Source organism: Heterocephalus glaber, unplaced genomic scaffold, assembly GCF_053883595.1.
Source record: "Heterocephalus glaber isolate CG9 unplaced genomic scaffold, H.glaber_assembly_v1.0 deba00001610, whole genome shotgun sequence".
NCBI lineage: Eukaryota > Metazoa > Chordata > Mammalia > Rodentia > Bathyergidae > Heterocephalus > Heterocephalus glaber.
In genome coordinates this window covers 37,240,916-37,255,808 of record NW_028258381.1, presented here as the reverse complement: position 1 = coordinate 37,255,808, position 14,893 = coordinate 37,240,916, and the positions used below count along the sequence as shown (strand labels likewise).

Genomic DNA, 14,893 nt, shown 5'->3' with positions numbered 1-14,893 from the left:
CATATAAAACACAAAAACTATCAAACTTTTAGAAGAAAACATATTTGTATGTTTTAATATTTGTAATAAAGTTCTTAGATAAGACACCAAGACCACAGACTATGAAAAAACAAAAACCAGAGAAACTGGCCTTCCTAAGACCTAAAAACTCTGCTCTGTGAAAGACAGTTAAAAGGATGAAAGGACAAGTTACAGTTGGGAGGAACTATTTGCACATCACAAATCTGATAAAGGACTCGTGCCCAGAACATACAAAGAACTCTCAAAACTTAGTGCTCAAGAGAATGAACAGCCCAATCTGAAAACTGACAAGTGATCTGAGCAAGTTTTATACCAGAAGGGACATATGGGTGCTATATAAGCACGTGGAAACCATTTGGTCTGGCCAGCCATTAGGGAAATGCAAACTAACTCAGCTGCGAGACTCCACAACACAGTGACTGCTTTGGCTAAATGGTTTAAAGTACTGACGATAGCAAGTGGTCAGTGGTCCTGAAGGTGTGAACCAGCTGGATGCACATGTTGCTGGTAATGTTACGAGGTGTAGACAACCACTCTGGGAAATAGTTTGGTAGTTTCTTATAAAATTAAGCAATTCCACTCCTGGATATTCACACTGGAAAAATGTAAACTTACGTGCACATACAAGTCTACGCACTAAGGTTTTTTAACAGCTGAACCCATACCTTGGCCAAATCTGTCCACCAATGGAAGAATAGAAAACACAATACCTCTATACAATGGACTATTACTTGGCAATGTAAAGGAACAAACTGCGTAGATGTGTCTTAATAGTAATATGCTGAATGAATGAAGCCGATCTCAAAAGACTGCATATTATATGATCTCATTGACAAGATATTCTTGGAGAGAGAAAACCGTTATTTTGGAACACATTAGCAGTTGCCAGGGTGGGGAGGAGAGGTAAGTGGACTGTAAAGGAGTGGCCCTAGGAGTGCATCCAGATGGTGGTGGTGGTTAGAGGATCCACATATGCATTAAAATTCGTAGAGCTATATGCCAAAGGGAGTCAATTTCCTGGATGTTAATTCAAACAAAAAGTGTCCTGGTTTGGACAGTAAATTATATGGTCATGGTAACTATCCACGGAGAAGGCCAAGTTGGCAACTAATAGGAAAAGCTACAGGAGGCTGGAAGGAATCAGGATCGTAAATCCCAAGGATTCCTACCTTGTGGCCGCCAGCTGCCGCACATGCTCTGGACCATCTCACTACCTGTGTGTGCCTGGGTCGCAGCCGGGGGACCTCGAGTTACCCTCATCACACAGTTGGGAAGATGTTTCCTGTACAGCTCGGGAGGAGGCCAGATTTGAGCCCAAATTCAAAGACTTGACCTCTGAGCTATGCTGCTTCTGCCAACATCATGGCTGGGAAAGCAAAGGCTAAAATAAAAAAGCGCTAATGTGGCTGTCGAAGGAAAGGGGAGGGGCAGAGGGTGGTGTCTGCAGGGCTGTCAGGCAGGGACAGAGCTCATCAGCCCAGGCTCCTTCGCACACCAGGGGTACCTCACAGACCAGAGGTGCTCAGGTAGGGGACCCTGCAGAGGATTCTCACCTCACCTGCCTGGTGGCCTGAGGTAAAGTCCCTTCTAGCTCCAAAAACCCACGATTTCTTCACACAAAATCAGCTACTGTAAGTGCAACCCTTAGTAGCATTTATCACATTCATGATCTCATGCAGGCACCAATTCTATCTAGTTCCAGAACGTTCTCACCACCCCTAAAGACATCCCGTACCCCAAAGCTGTGACCCCCAGTCTCCCAGCCCCTGCAGCCATTCACCTGTTGTCTCTCATGGATTTTCCTATTCTGCACGTTTTATACAAATGGGATCAGATGGCATGTGCGCCTCCATGTCTGGCTTCTATCTCACCCGGGGAAGCACATACCAGTACTCTAGTCCTGCTTATGGACGAACCACAGCCCACTGTGTGGATTTACCTCGGGTGTTACCCACTCATCTGTGGCTGTGTGTTTGGATTGTTCACACCTTTTGGTTATTCTGAAGACTGCTGCTGTGAACATCAGCACATGGGATTTACTTGAACACCTGGTTTCATTTCTTTCTTTCTTCCCCTCCCTCTCTCCCTCTCTCTCCCTTCTTTCTTCCTTCCTTCCTTCCTTCCTTCCTGATACTAGGGATTGAACCCAGGGCCTTTGCATTAAACTACATCCCCAGCCCTTTTTAATTTTTTATTTTGAGGTAGGGTCTCATTAAATTGCCCAAGCTGGTTGAAAATTTGAGATCATTCTGCCTCAGCCTCCCAAGCTTTGGGATTACAGGCATGGGCCATCCCTTGCAGCTGAGCACCTGTTTTCAATCCCCCTTTAGCTGCATACCTCGGCCTGGAGGTGCTGGCTTACATGATAGCCCTGAATCAACTTTTTCTGTAGGCGCCAAACTGTTCTCCACTGTGGTGGCACCATTTTATGTTTGTAACTAATTCCTTTTTTAATCACAAAGTGTAACGGAAAGTTAGAGAGAGAGGCAGCTATGCTGGAGAAAGCAGCCAGCAAAGGTTTCATGGGGCTGGAGAGAGAATGTAGGAAGATGGAAGGAAGGCAGATGTTATGGCTTGTATCCAAATGGCCCTACAAAGCCTCCTGTGCTCATAGGTGGGGCTTTTTTTGGGGTGGCTAGATTTAGAGTGTGACACTGTGATTAAGAGTGTGCAGTATTGGATTAGTCCACTAAATCAGTTTAGCAAAGTCCTGGGTGTAGAAAATGGAAGCCCCAACCTGGCTGGCACCACCCAAAAGGCTTGTAGCCTGGACAGGATAAAAGGGAAGGGGAGGCTTGCTGCTTGCTGCCTTCCAGCTCAGTGCCATGAGTGTCTCTCCCCTGTGATGCCCCTCTGCTGTGGTGCCCTGCCTTGGAGCCAGCTGCCTATGGACTGAAACCTCTACAAGCTGTGAGAGCTTTCAAAGATACAAAGCCCTCTTGGGTTTACCACCACTGCCCTAGGGTGTGCTGGGAACCAGGTAAGACAGGGAGGGTGGGAGGGAGCAGCCTCTCCCTCATCCAGACCTTCCAAGGAGGAAGCAGGGTGTCCATATCTGTCATCTATCTGCTTCCAACCATCAGAAAACAGATGTGCTAAATGGGGAAGAGACCAAACTAGATGTACCACACAATTGAGCCAGGGAATCAGCCGGCTCTGGCCTCTCCTCTCTCTGACTTTAAATTGAACTCCCAGAAACTCCCAGGGCAGGGTGGGCAGAGCCAATTAAAAAAAAATTAACTCAGCACTGGGCCCAGCGAGGGGCTCACAATAGTGGGGATAAAAACAGTGGCAGTGAGGGCACAAATTGAGCATCGCTCTGAGGGACGACAGTGGCGGTGGAGATGCAGGACAACCATGCACCTCCAGGCTGCTATGCAGAGCCGAGGGCTGAGCGCACGTTAGTGTACTTCCTCTGAGCAGAGAAACCTGCGAAGTTGCAGCTGGAATACTGACTGTCACACCAGAGCCCTGGGGACCGGGGGAGGTCGGGTTCTCGCTCTGTGGACTCACATAGATGTGGAGGCGGAGTCACACCAGAGAAGGGAGGGTCAGTAAGACCTGTCTTCCCCTCCTGTGGCCACCAGGCAGACACTGCAGGCTGGTGCTCCACGCAGCAGACATTTATTCCTCATGGCCCAGAAGCTGGAAGGCCAAAGTCAAAACAGCATGGCTGGCTCCTCCTGAGACTGTGGTCCTCGGCTTATGGACCTCGTCTTCACCCCGTCCTCACACTGTCATCCTTTTGTGTGTCTGTGTCCCCACTGCCTCTTATGAATGCACAGTCAGGTAGGATTAGGGGTCTCCCATGTAACTTTAGGTAACTTAGTTCTCTTTTAAGAACCAATCTTCAAATATACAGTAGTCATGTTTTGAGGTTCCAGGACTGGAGGGGGCCTCAGAGTCAGTACTCCCACCACATGCCCAGGGCTACTTGTCCTGCTGGTCTGAGGGGTACAGTGGGGAGTGCAAGAGCAAAAGAGTCCACAAACACAGAGGAAAAAAATCACAGACAGTCCCTGACCTATGACCGTGGAAGTCAATACGTATTTGGTAGAAACACTGCTTCCAGCTGAATACATGCACATTTCTGTCCCTGCCCTCCTGAAGTTATAGGAATTCAACAGTAAAGCAAGGAAACATGTGTGTTCACGCACATACACATGGGTAGGAGGATGGAGAAGATGACAGCAAGTAAGAGATGTTCATAAAAATGTGGGAGATGAAGCTGGATATGGTAGCATACACCCAGAATCCTAGCACTCCAGGAGGTGGAGGCAAGGGGGTGGTAAGTTTGAAGCCATCCTGAGCAACTAAGCAAGACTCTGCCTCAAAATAAAATAAAACACAAAAAAGGGCTGGGGGTGTAGCTTAGTGTGAGCTGGGTTCAATCCTCAGTACCAATGGAAAATAGATAGAGACCACCATTTCTGGAAAGCCTCTGCTGTAATCCGAGTCCCTCAAATTCATATATTGAAACCTCCATGGGATGGTATTAGGAGACGGGGCCTTTGGGAGGTGATTAGGTCATGAAGGTGGAGCCCTCATAAATGGGATCAGTGCCCTTATAAAAGGGACCCCAGAGAGCCCTCATCCTTCCCACAATGTGAAGATACAACGCTAAGATAGCTATTTATAGGAGGAGACCGTCTCAGACACTGAATCTGCTGGCAGCCTAATCTCGGACTTTCTGACCTCCAGAACTACAAGAAATAAATTCCTGTCATTTACAAGCTACCCAGTCTGTGGTCTTCACTTATAGCAGTACAATGGGACTAAGAAAGCACACACTCTAAAAAGACTTCCATCATCATACATCAAAAATGCCAAGGGCCAGGGATTTAGCTCAGTGGTTTCGCCGCCTGCTGCGCAAGCACAAGGACCCGAGTTCGATCCCCAGTACAAAAAAAAAGCCAGATAAAACTCTTTGAAACAGTCAATAAAGCTCTTGGCTGAGGGAGGAGGGTGCTAAGTGGTGCTCTTCAAGTCCAATAGCAAAAGCAGAGCAGGACTCAAGAGAAGTCAGGGGAGACACAGGTCCTGCTGCTGGCCCTGAAGACCCCTTTTCATCAAGACAGGGAGTTGCATCTGGTTTCTGCCTCAAAGTAACGGGAGGGAGCGAGATGGGGATGCAGATCACAGGCTTGTCCTGTCTTGACAGCTGTTGATGCAGGTGCTGAGAGCCCAGGAATCCCTCCCACTGTCTTACACCAGCCAGATTCTCCTGCAGTAGGGCCCTCGCTGCCTCATCTGCTAGGACTGCAGTCAGCAGAGAGCCTCCAGCTCTGATTGGCATTAAAGAGCCACCTGTCCCCAAATCACACACCTCCCAGCACAGGCTGTGGTCAGGGGCTGAGTGGTGCATAAAGCCACGGCTGTCTCAGCCCACTCAAGACAACCGTTAGCTCCAAAGACCCCTGGGTTTTTATCAACTTGGTGATGGGTCTGCACTGCAGTTTAGTCTTCTTTTGGTGACTCCTGCTTCTTTTCTTTCCCTTCCATGGGGCTCCTTAGTAATCTTCCTTCATGCTAAGCCCTACCTGCCTCTTCCTGAGTGGGCTTCATTGAGAACACCACCTGTGATATCACTACACTGCTCTATCTTTGTATAAAATTTAAAGTTTTCATAATAAAGAGTTTCTAAAAGTTGATAGAAAGTAAACATAATTATATAAACAACAAATATTAGAATAAATGCCAGGTGTGGTGGTACATGCCTATAGTCCCAGCACTCAGCAGGCTGAGGCAGGAGGGTTTGAGGCCAGCCTGGGTTATACAGTGAGACCTTTTCTCAAGAAGGAGAGAGAGAGAGAGAGCGAGCGAGCGAGTGAGCGAGAGAGAGAGAGAGAGAGAGAGAGAGAGAGAGAGAGAGAATGAACATATTTAGAGCAATACTTTAGGCAGTTTGGATCAGATGAACAAATTCCTAGAAATATAAAATTTACTAAAACCAATTCAAAAAGAAATAGAAAACATTAATAGCCCTATAACCATTAAAGAAAGTAAATCCTTAATTTAAAATCTTCTTATAAAGAGAGGATTAGGCCCAACTGTTTCTATATTCAAGTTCTACCAAGAGTTCAAGGAACAAATAATTCCAATTTTACACAAATTCTTTGGCAGGATGGAAAAAAAAAGAAACTTCCCGGACTAATTTTTATAATTCTAGTTTTTCACAGCTGAAGTTGGATAAATACAATATAATAAAGAAAAATTACAAGTCAATTTTACTCTTAATTGTGAAAAAACCCTCTACAATTTAAGCAAACCAAAAATTACACACAATAAATGAAAACATGCATAAGTTGAGTTTATCCCAAAAATATAAGATTGGTTTAACTTTTTAAAAGTCTTGTGATGAAACTCAATTCATTAACAGATTAAAGAAAAACATTGTGTCTTGGCATTTCAGCAACTGTAAAAACAAGCTGTTGATAAAATCTGATGCGAATTCATGATATCATTGGTAAACTCGAAATAGGAAGGAAGATTTTCTTAATCTAATTAAGGATGTCTCTTCCCTCAATCCTCCAGCAAGTGTAATGGTTAAGAGTGAACTCTGTAAGCTTTCCCTTCTGCACCAAGAACAATTATTACATCCACTCAGTGCTTAACTGGAGATGCCAACCAGCATGGAATAGAAAGACAGGAAACAGAAATAAAAGATATAAGAATGCAAAAAAAAAACCCCTGTCATACTTTACAGAATATATTATTATCTACACAGAAAAAAATTAGATTAATTATTAGCACTTAAAATGTCATAGTTACTGAATCCAAGATTAAAAATAAAATCATTGCCAGGGATTTAGATTCAAGTTCGATCCCCGGTACCAAAAAAAAAAGGTAACTTCATCTCTATTCTAGCAACACATGTGATTGCAAATTTTAAAAATATTTTTATAATAATCATAAAAAACCAGAAGACACTACAAAGAAATTAAACAAAAATTAACCAAGATGCTATTGAGAAGATTAAAAAACATCATTGAGAGACATTAAAGAAGGCCCTCAATAGAAAAATCAACTGAGTTCATAGACGGAAGCACTCAGTGTCATGAAGATGCTGGTTCTTACCAAAGTGATGCAAATACTCAGTACAACTCCAACAAGCAAAGCATCCCACCAGTTTTTCTTCTTGCTACTATTACTTATTTTTATTGTCTTATAGAACTTGAGAAACTGAATCTAGTGTATTCACAGAGAGGCAAAAGACCAATAGGAGTCAAGGCACATGTGACAGAAACAAAGCCCAGGGGACCTCCCAGCAGACATTTCAGAGCCCAGGTAAAACGCCAAGTGATGAAGATTACTAGTGCTTCCAGAGGTTCCATTCTCTTCTTTTGGGTACAACAAGATCATACATTCTATGTTCCTTTGTGCTCAAGTGGTGGCCATATGACTAAGTTCAAGGCCCTGTGTGCAACAGTGAGGTGCTTTGCTTCCACCCCTGGGCCATAATAAGCTTCCCAAGGCGCACCTTTGCACACTTTCTCTCTGTCCTGACTAGATACAACCACATCAAGTCTTAGGTTACAATGAGAAACAAGATGGAAACAGCTGTGACTGTAATGTTGTATTTGTTACACAGCACAGCAGACTAACTGATACACAACAGTAACAAGATAGCTTGGTATTATCCTCTTGTTTCATCTTCAGCATGTAAACAACTTGGAAATTATAATTCCCATCCTTACAGAAAAAACAAAAAAAACTGGACAGACTCATGGGTCAACAACTTTCTTAGATCCATCCAAGAAGTAGTCACAGGACAAGTGGTCACCTTGGAAACTGTGATGGTCAGGGACTTCCGGAAAGATACAGCAACTGAGGTCTGCTTCTTCAGAGTAGGAACCCCAAGGGCCACAGAGTGGTGGGAACACTCACATGATGACTGATGCATTGCTGGAGGCTGAGTGTGGATTAGTGCAAGAGAGGAAACTCTAGTGCCACAGTCTGGGGGCGGGGGAACACTACACTGTGTCAGACTTTCTCTCCAGGAAGGTTGGAGCATCTCACTATGAGTGTCCCAGAAAGATCCCTTATAGCCAGTCATGGGGTGCACACCTGTAATTCCAGCACTCTGGGAGGTTGAGGCAGGAGGGTACAAGTTTAAACCTAGCCTGGGCAATCCAGTGACTTAGGGAGATCCTATCTCAAAATAAAAGATAAAAATGGTCTGGGGCTATAGGTCAGTCCAAAGGCCCTGGGTTTCAATCCCTAGTACTGCCACACACACACACACACACACACACACAGACAGACATCAAAACAAGGGTACTCGAGCAACTCAAAGCTTTGGGTACCTCTAAATTCAGCACGCATCACACGGAGCCTGACTCCTGGCAAGATTGATGTAAATTCCTCCCACTGGGCTCTTTTGACCAGCTCCTATTACCCGACACAGCATGTGTGGCTGTCAACAAACAAGTCCAAGGTGTGCCAAAAGGCGAGAAGAAACAATCTGAAAGACAAAGCAATATCAAAACCAGACTCAAATCTGACACAGATGCTGAGAATGATCAGACAGGGAATTTACAATAATTATGACTAATATGCTGAGGTCTTCAGTGGAAAAAGCACACAGAATGCAAGAACAGGTGGGTAAGGTAAGCAGACAGACGGGAACATTAAGAATCAAAAGACTCGAGGAATTGAGGAAGATCCCCACGAGAGTTTGTCAGGAGCCTGGCATGGCTAAGAAAAGAACGAGTGAGCTTCAGTGCGTGCCAGTTGAATTCCCAACCTGAAATGCCGAGAGGAAAACAAGAAAGGAAAAACACCAAAGCAGCACATCCAAGAAGTACCAGGTAATATTAAAAGCGTAGCATAGTTGGATGAGCAGAGGGAGAAGAAAAACAGAAAACAGTTATGGGATGCTTGAAGTAATAATGGGCATTCCAAAATGAACTGAAGGCCATGAGTGGGTTAACTTGCTTCTGACACTAGCAAGTGTACTTTTCACCATTTCTACCTCTCCTCACTCTCCAAATGATTAACTGAAAAGAAAAAAACCAGCCTTGCTTGCAAAGGGAAAACATCACAGAACAACACCAGTTATCCTACCTAATCAGCAGTGTTTCTTTGGAGTTTACAGGGACCAAGAATGCCTGGATCACCTGTTGATCTGGTGGACAATGTCAAAACCACACACGAGAATTGACTACTGCTAGAACTAATGACCTCTGTGGTGCCCACCTGGCTTTGGCTAAAATTAGAGCACTCAGAAGCCCCATATAAGATGTCTGCCCTCGACCGCTGGCAATGCAGAACTTGGGTGAAAAGCTCCCATCTTCCACCTGCTGGCTCGTTGTCAGTGGAGCTGTAGACTATGGCACTAAGGGGAAAAAGCACCAATTTATAATAGAATTCAGTGAAAGCATCCTGCAAAGCAAAGGAGAAACAGCAACTTTCTTAGATACACAAAAATGGAGAGAAGTCACAGCCAGCAGAATTGCCCCACAAGAAACACTAGGAGAGGAACAAAATGACATAGAGAAGGGAAGAACCTTGGAGAGAGACTACCTGAAAATAAAGTGACACCTTCCAATTTTCGTTTTCCTAATTGGTCCGAAAGATAACTGTTTTCTGTTGTCTGTGGTGCTAGGGATTGAATCCAGGGTCTTTGCACTGAGTATTTCTTGAGACAGCCTCTCAACAAGTTACTGAATTTCTGGGGCTGGGCTCAAACTTGCAATTATCCTGTCTCAGCTTCCCACAGTGTTTTTTATAGTAACTGTATCATGTAGTTACAGCATGCACGTAAGTGAAGTGATTGACAGTGTCCTCACAGGGTAGGGGTGGGGTATGGGGAGGCCCCAGAAATGCTCAAAGATCCTTCACCACATTGAAACAATAGCTGGTATTTGAAAGTGGACTTAGATTAGTTAAAATTGAATTTTTTCTTTGTTCAATGGGGCCACTTGGGAGACTGAGGTGCAAGGATTATTTAAACCCAGGAGTTCAAGGCCAGCCTAGGCAAAAGAGAAAGACCCTGCCTCAAAAAACTAAACAGTTGTGTGTAGTAGTGCACATCTGTAATCCCAGCACTCTGGGAGGCTGAGGCAGTAGGATCACAAGTTCCAGCCCAGCCTGGGCAACTTAGCTACTTAGTAAGATCCTGCCTCAAAAAAAATTTTGTTTTTTTACAAAAAAGATATTGGGGGGTCGGGGATTTAGCTCAGTGATTCCACCACCTGCCCCAAAAGCGCAAGGACCAGAATTCGATCCCCAGTACCAAAAAAAAAAACAAACAACAAAAAACATATTGGGATGTAGCTCAGTGCAGAGGCCCTGGGTTCAATCCCCAGTATCACCAAAAAGAAAAGAAAAGAAAGGCAAATCAAACAAACACACTTAGGTAATCATTAAAAATTTTCAGTATAATTATAATACCAAGAATGTTAAATGGAACCACATAAAACTCAGTTAAAATCCAAGAAGTTAGAAGACAAGGGGAGGGAAAGCTAGCTTGGTATTTGAGATAGCTTGGTAGTTGTTTAGAAAATCCCCAGTTGATCAAAGGAATAAAACAGCTCAGATTTACAGGCACAATCATGCAGAAATTTGATATATGAGAACGTGGTATTGGTGTGGAGAGGGGCTGTTGCTAGGACAAAGACATTTTCCTTTGGAAATAAGTTTACAAACCATTCACATAAGTGAATTCCATACACTTTAATGTGAAATCATATTGCTAGTATTCTTTATACCATATGTACATGTTTAAATATTTTTTAAAAATTTAATTTACAATTAAAAAATGTCTACAGACTTAAGAGCAAATGAGACCTACATGCCTGATGTAGCAGAGTTGGCAAGAGGAGTCCCTGTGTTCTGCAGAGGCCTCGGGGACCCAGCTGAGGGGCGTACAGGGGGGCCTCAAAGCAGCCCCCAGGTGCCTTCCCTGTCCCAAAGGAGTGGAAAGTTCCATCCCTGAAAAATCAGTCAGGAGAGGCTGGGGTCTGGGGCAGCAGGGGTGAGGTCCAGGAGCCATCCAGAGAGTCAAGGCGGGGTGGGGTGGGGGGATGCTGGCAGAGTAGAATGAGGAGTGGGGAGCAGCGGCCTGCTACCTTTTATTATTAGCCCCATGGTTGTATTTGACTTTTAAAACCAAATAATTAGATTTAGATTAAAAAAATTAAACTAAAAAAAAAAGGATGAGATCCCACATGAAGGTCTCTTCTGGGTGTGGTCGGCAGGATGGCTTTCTCTGTCATGGTCCAGAGCCCAGACCAGAGCCCACCGTCCGCCCAAATCTTGCTCTTCAAAATCACAAGTCTCACGCATGGGCATTGGGTTGGAGGGGTCCAAGGGCGTTCTTGTAATGACTCCACAAACTCTTCCCAATCCTTCTCTCCCCCCTGCCCCCCGCCTCAGCACAATAATCTATCATTTCCCTTGTACTTGCTTCAGGCTATGCTATTTATAACAAAATGAACAGCATTTTTGGCTTGTCTCCTTTCTCCAAAGGAACTCAGATTGTTTTGAAATCCTTCCTGTGCATACAGAATACAGGGAATTTTGCTAAAATGTACATTCTAGCTCAGCAGGTCAAGTCTGCATCGGTGACAGCCTCCAATTGAGGGCAGAGCTGCTGGTTCATGGATCACATTTTAAGTAGCAGCAGGGCATGAGGGAACTTTTTGGGGTGATGGAAACATTCTATATCTTGATTGAGGTTGTGGTTAACAGGTATATCCATTCACCAAAGCCCCCTGGAAGGGCTACTTACAATGGTTACATTTTATTGTACATAAATTGTACCTCAATAAAGTTGACTTTAAAGAAGAAAATCTATTCTAGATGGATTATAGATATAAATGTAGGAGATAGAACAATAAAGTTTTTAGATGAAACATACACTTCAGGCTATTGAGTTTTAAGCAGGACACAGTAACAGAAAGCTATAAGAAAATACACACACACACACATGCACAAATTGGACTACCTTAAAATAATAAACCAAAGATAACCTGCAATACATATATGTGACAAAGGATATATATCCATCATATATAAAGAACTACAACAATTCGATAAGAAAAAGACAGCCCAATAGAAAAATGGATAAAAACTCAAATGGGCCTATACAGAATGACCAGTGAACACAGAAAAGGTACTCAGTTTAATCAGTCGTAAATGAGATGCACATTAAAGTCACAAAATTGTTAGTTTTGACTACACACCACCACAATGTCTGCAATAAAGACACAGACAGTACCACGTGTGAGTCAGAATGTAGAGTGAACAGAGCTCTCATTTGTTACTGACAGAAGCACCAACTGGGACAATGTCTTTGGAAAACTATTTGACACTATGCATTAGCAAGCAGAATATAAACCTGTCCTAAGATCCAGCAAATCAACCTCTGGTGGACAAACACATTTCCAAATAAGATGCATAAGAATGTTCATCAGCATTACTCATAGTAGCCAAAAATTGGATTTGATTCAAACATTCCTCAACAGTGGTACTGACAAAATGTAAGCTGTTCATAAAACAGACTATTATTGGCAACAAAAAACAAATGACTGACTACTATAAGCGAAACATGGATAAAGCTAAGGTCAGATAAGATATGACACCCAATTAAATTGTAGTTTGAATAAGCAAATAATATTTTAGTGTAAGCACATCGAGGGTGACAGTTGGGACATGCTTACACTAAAAGTCTTATACTAGAAGCTATTATTCTATTACAATAGTTTTTACCAGCTGGTTCCATTTTTTTCTCGATCTTTGCGTCACTGGGTGACCAGGCCGTGCTCACTTTGTGACAATCCATGAGCTGCATACTTAGCATGCATGCTGGACTCCAACGCCAAGTTTATTATAATGACAATAAAATGGTGCCTGGCCCGGGTCCCATTAAATAAGGGCCCATCTCTTGCCTCGAGGGGACCACCTGCTCTCCACACTGGTGTCTGTGATCTCTGTGACCTGAATGTCCCCGCTGGCTTGCAGGCCCTGCTCAGATGCCCTAGTGGCTTGCCCTGGCCCCCAGGACAGCATCTGCTCTCCTTGGCACAGCACTAGGGCTCTTGGTGGCACCCGCCCCCTGCCTACACCCCCAATCCTTTTGCAGTCCCGAACACCAGGGCCGAACCTCCACAGCTCTGCACATGCAGCTGTCCCTCCCTCTCCCCGGGCAGAAACCTGTTTACGTTTCCAGTCTCCGTTCAGCTTCCTGCTCTGCAGGTCTTTCCCAGCTCCTTTGGGCAGATCTGTCTGTCCTTCTCCCTTTGGTCCATCTTCATTTCATACATTGTTTAGAGCAACTGCATTATCTTGCAACTGACTGCATATCTGTCCCTTCACCAGATGACAGATGTGTTGGGGATGCGAACCCCACTTTTTACCTTTCTATCCTTAGCACTGAGCAGAGTGTGCAGTGTTCAATGAATGAATATGTCAGTGTCATAGTCCCTTTGGTGCTGCTATAACATAATACTAAAAATGAGTATTTTATAATGGACAGGAATTTATTTGGCTCTTCATTCTGCAAGTTGGGATGTCCAAGATCGAGGAGCTGTGCCCTCTTGTCCCATCATCCCAGAGTGAAAGGGGAGAAAGACATGTGCAGGAAAGAAGGGAAGGGGCCAAAACCCTTCCAGATACCTAACCCGCTCCTGTGAGAACAACTTAATCCACAGCCCTGGAAACCAGACCACCTCCGAAAGGGCCCACCTCTCCACACTGGTGCCCTGGGGAGTAAGCTTCCACCACGTGATTTTGGGTGACACATTCAGACTGCAGTGGTGGGTAGTGGATGTAATCAGTGGGGATCTGGCAAAAGAACAGAAGCAAAAGCTTTGCAGACGGTTTGTGCCAAATTTGAGATTTGGAAGAGACCATTGGGAGCATGCTCTAAACCACGGTGCTAATGAGCAGCCCCACCTAGTGCCTACCCACAGGCAGATGCTATCGTATCTAACTTCCTGTGCGAAGGGGCCGGTCTTATCCTTGCTTTGTGGATAAGAAGGGAGGCGCAGAAGGTCAATGAGTGGTCCAGGGCCCCATGGCTGGTGAGTAATAGACCCCACACTTATCAAACCCATTGTCTGCGAAGGACACAGGGTGCTGAGTCATGGAGAAGCCCCCACGGAACAGGCAAGTCAGGGGAGGAAGTGCCAGGCAGCATTTTGAGTCAGATTATATTTCTGGTACAGCATTTCTCAAATCACTCTCCCAAGAGCGGCCCAATCGGTAGAGGCGGCAACTCGACCCCTTCAAGACACTACTGGGCTCTGTTCTGAGACTCTTGACTCTTGGGTGAGATTGTCAGGTTTAAAACAAAATTAAAACCTGATTCACTGTTTCCAGTCCTACAGGAAACTTGAGTCCTTTATCTGCTGTAAAGAAAGAGAAGCAGGAAGGCCGGGGATTTAGCTCAGTGGTTCTGCCTCCTGCCTTGAAAGCGCAAGGACCAGAGTTCGATCCCTGGGTACCAAAAAAGAAATTTAAAAAAAAAAAGAAGAAGAAGGAAGGGCAAGAGGAGAAGGAAGAAGAGACAGGGGAGGAGATGGAGAGGGAGAAGGAGGAGTTTTGAACACATCTTATTTCACAGAGCAGAAAACATTGCTCATGACAGAGGCTGTAGAATGAAGCCCCAAATAAAATGCAGAAGGAAATGAAATGCATTACAATACAACACATATGCTAATAAATCAGAGTTCGGGCAATGAATCCAACTCAGAATATACTACTGGCAAGAAGAAGGCCCCAAAGCTTTGCTTAAACCAAATAATAGGAGAACAGGTAGATCCCCCTAGGTCTCTGAGAAAAGCTAATCCATACAGGAGGCTGCAAATGGAAGCCCTGTTTAGGATTTTGGTAGAAAACACAGACATTAACAACACTGAAGGTGATA

General features: G+C 44.4%; 1 protein-coding gene across 8 annotated transcripts in view; it reads right to left on the bottom strand.

Moving 5' to 3' along the window:
- Positions 1–14,893, bottom strand: part of Card11 (caspase recruitment domain family member 11) — a 111,849-nt gene that overhangs the window by 85,819 nt on the left and 11,137 nt on the right. The gene's annotated exons all lie outside the window — the stretch shown is intronic.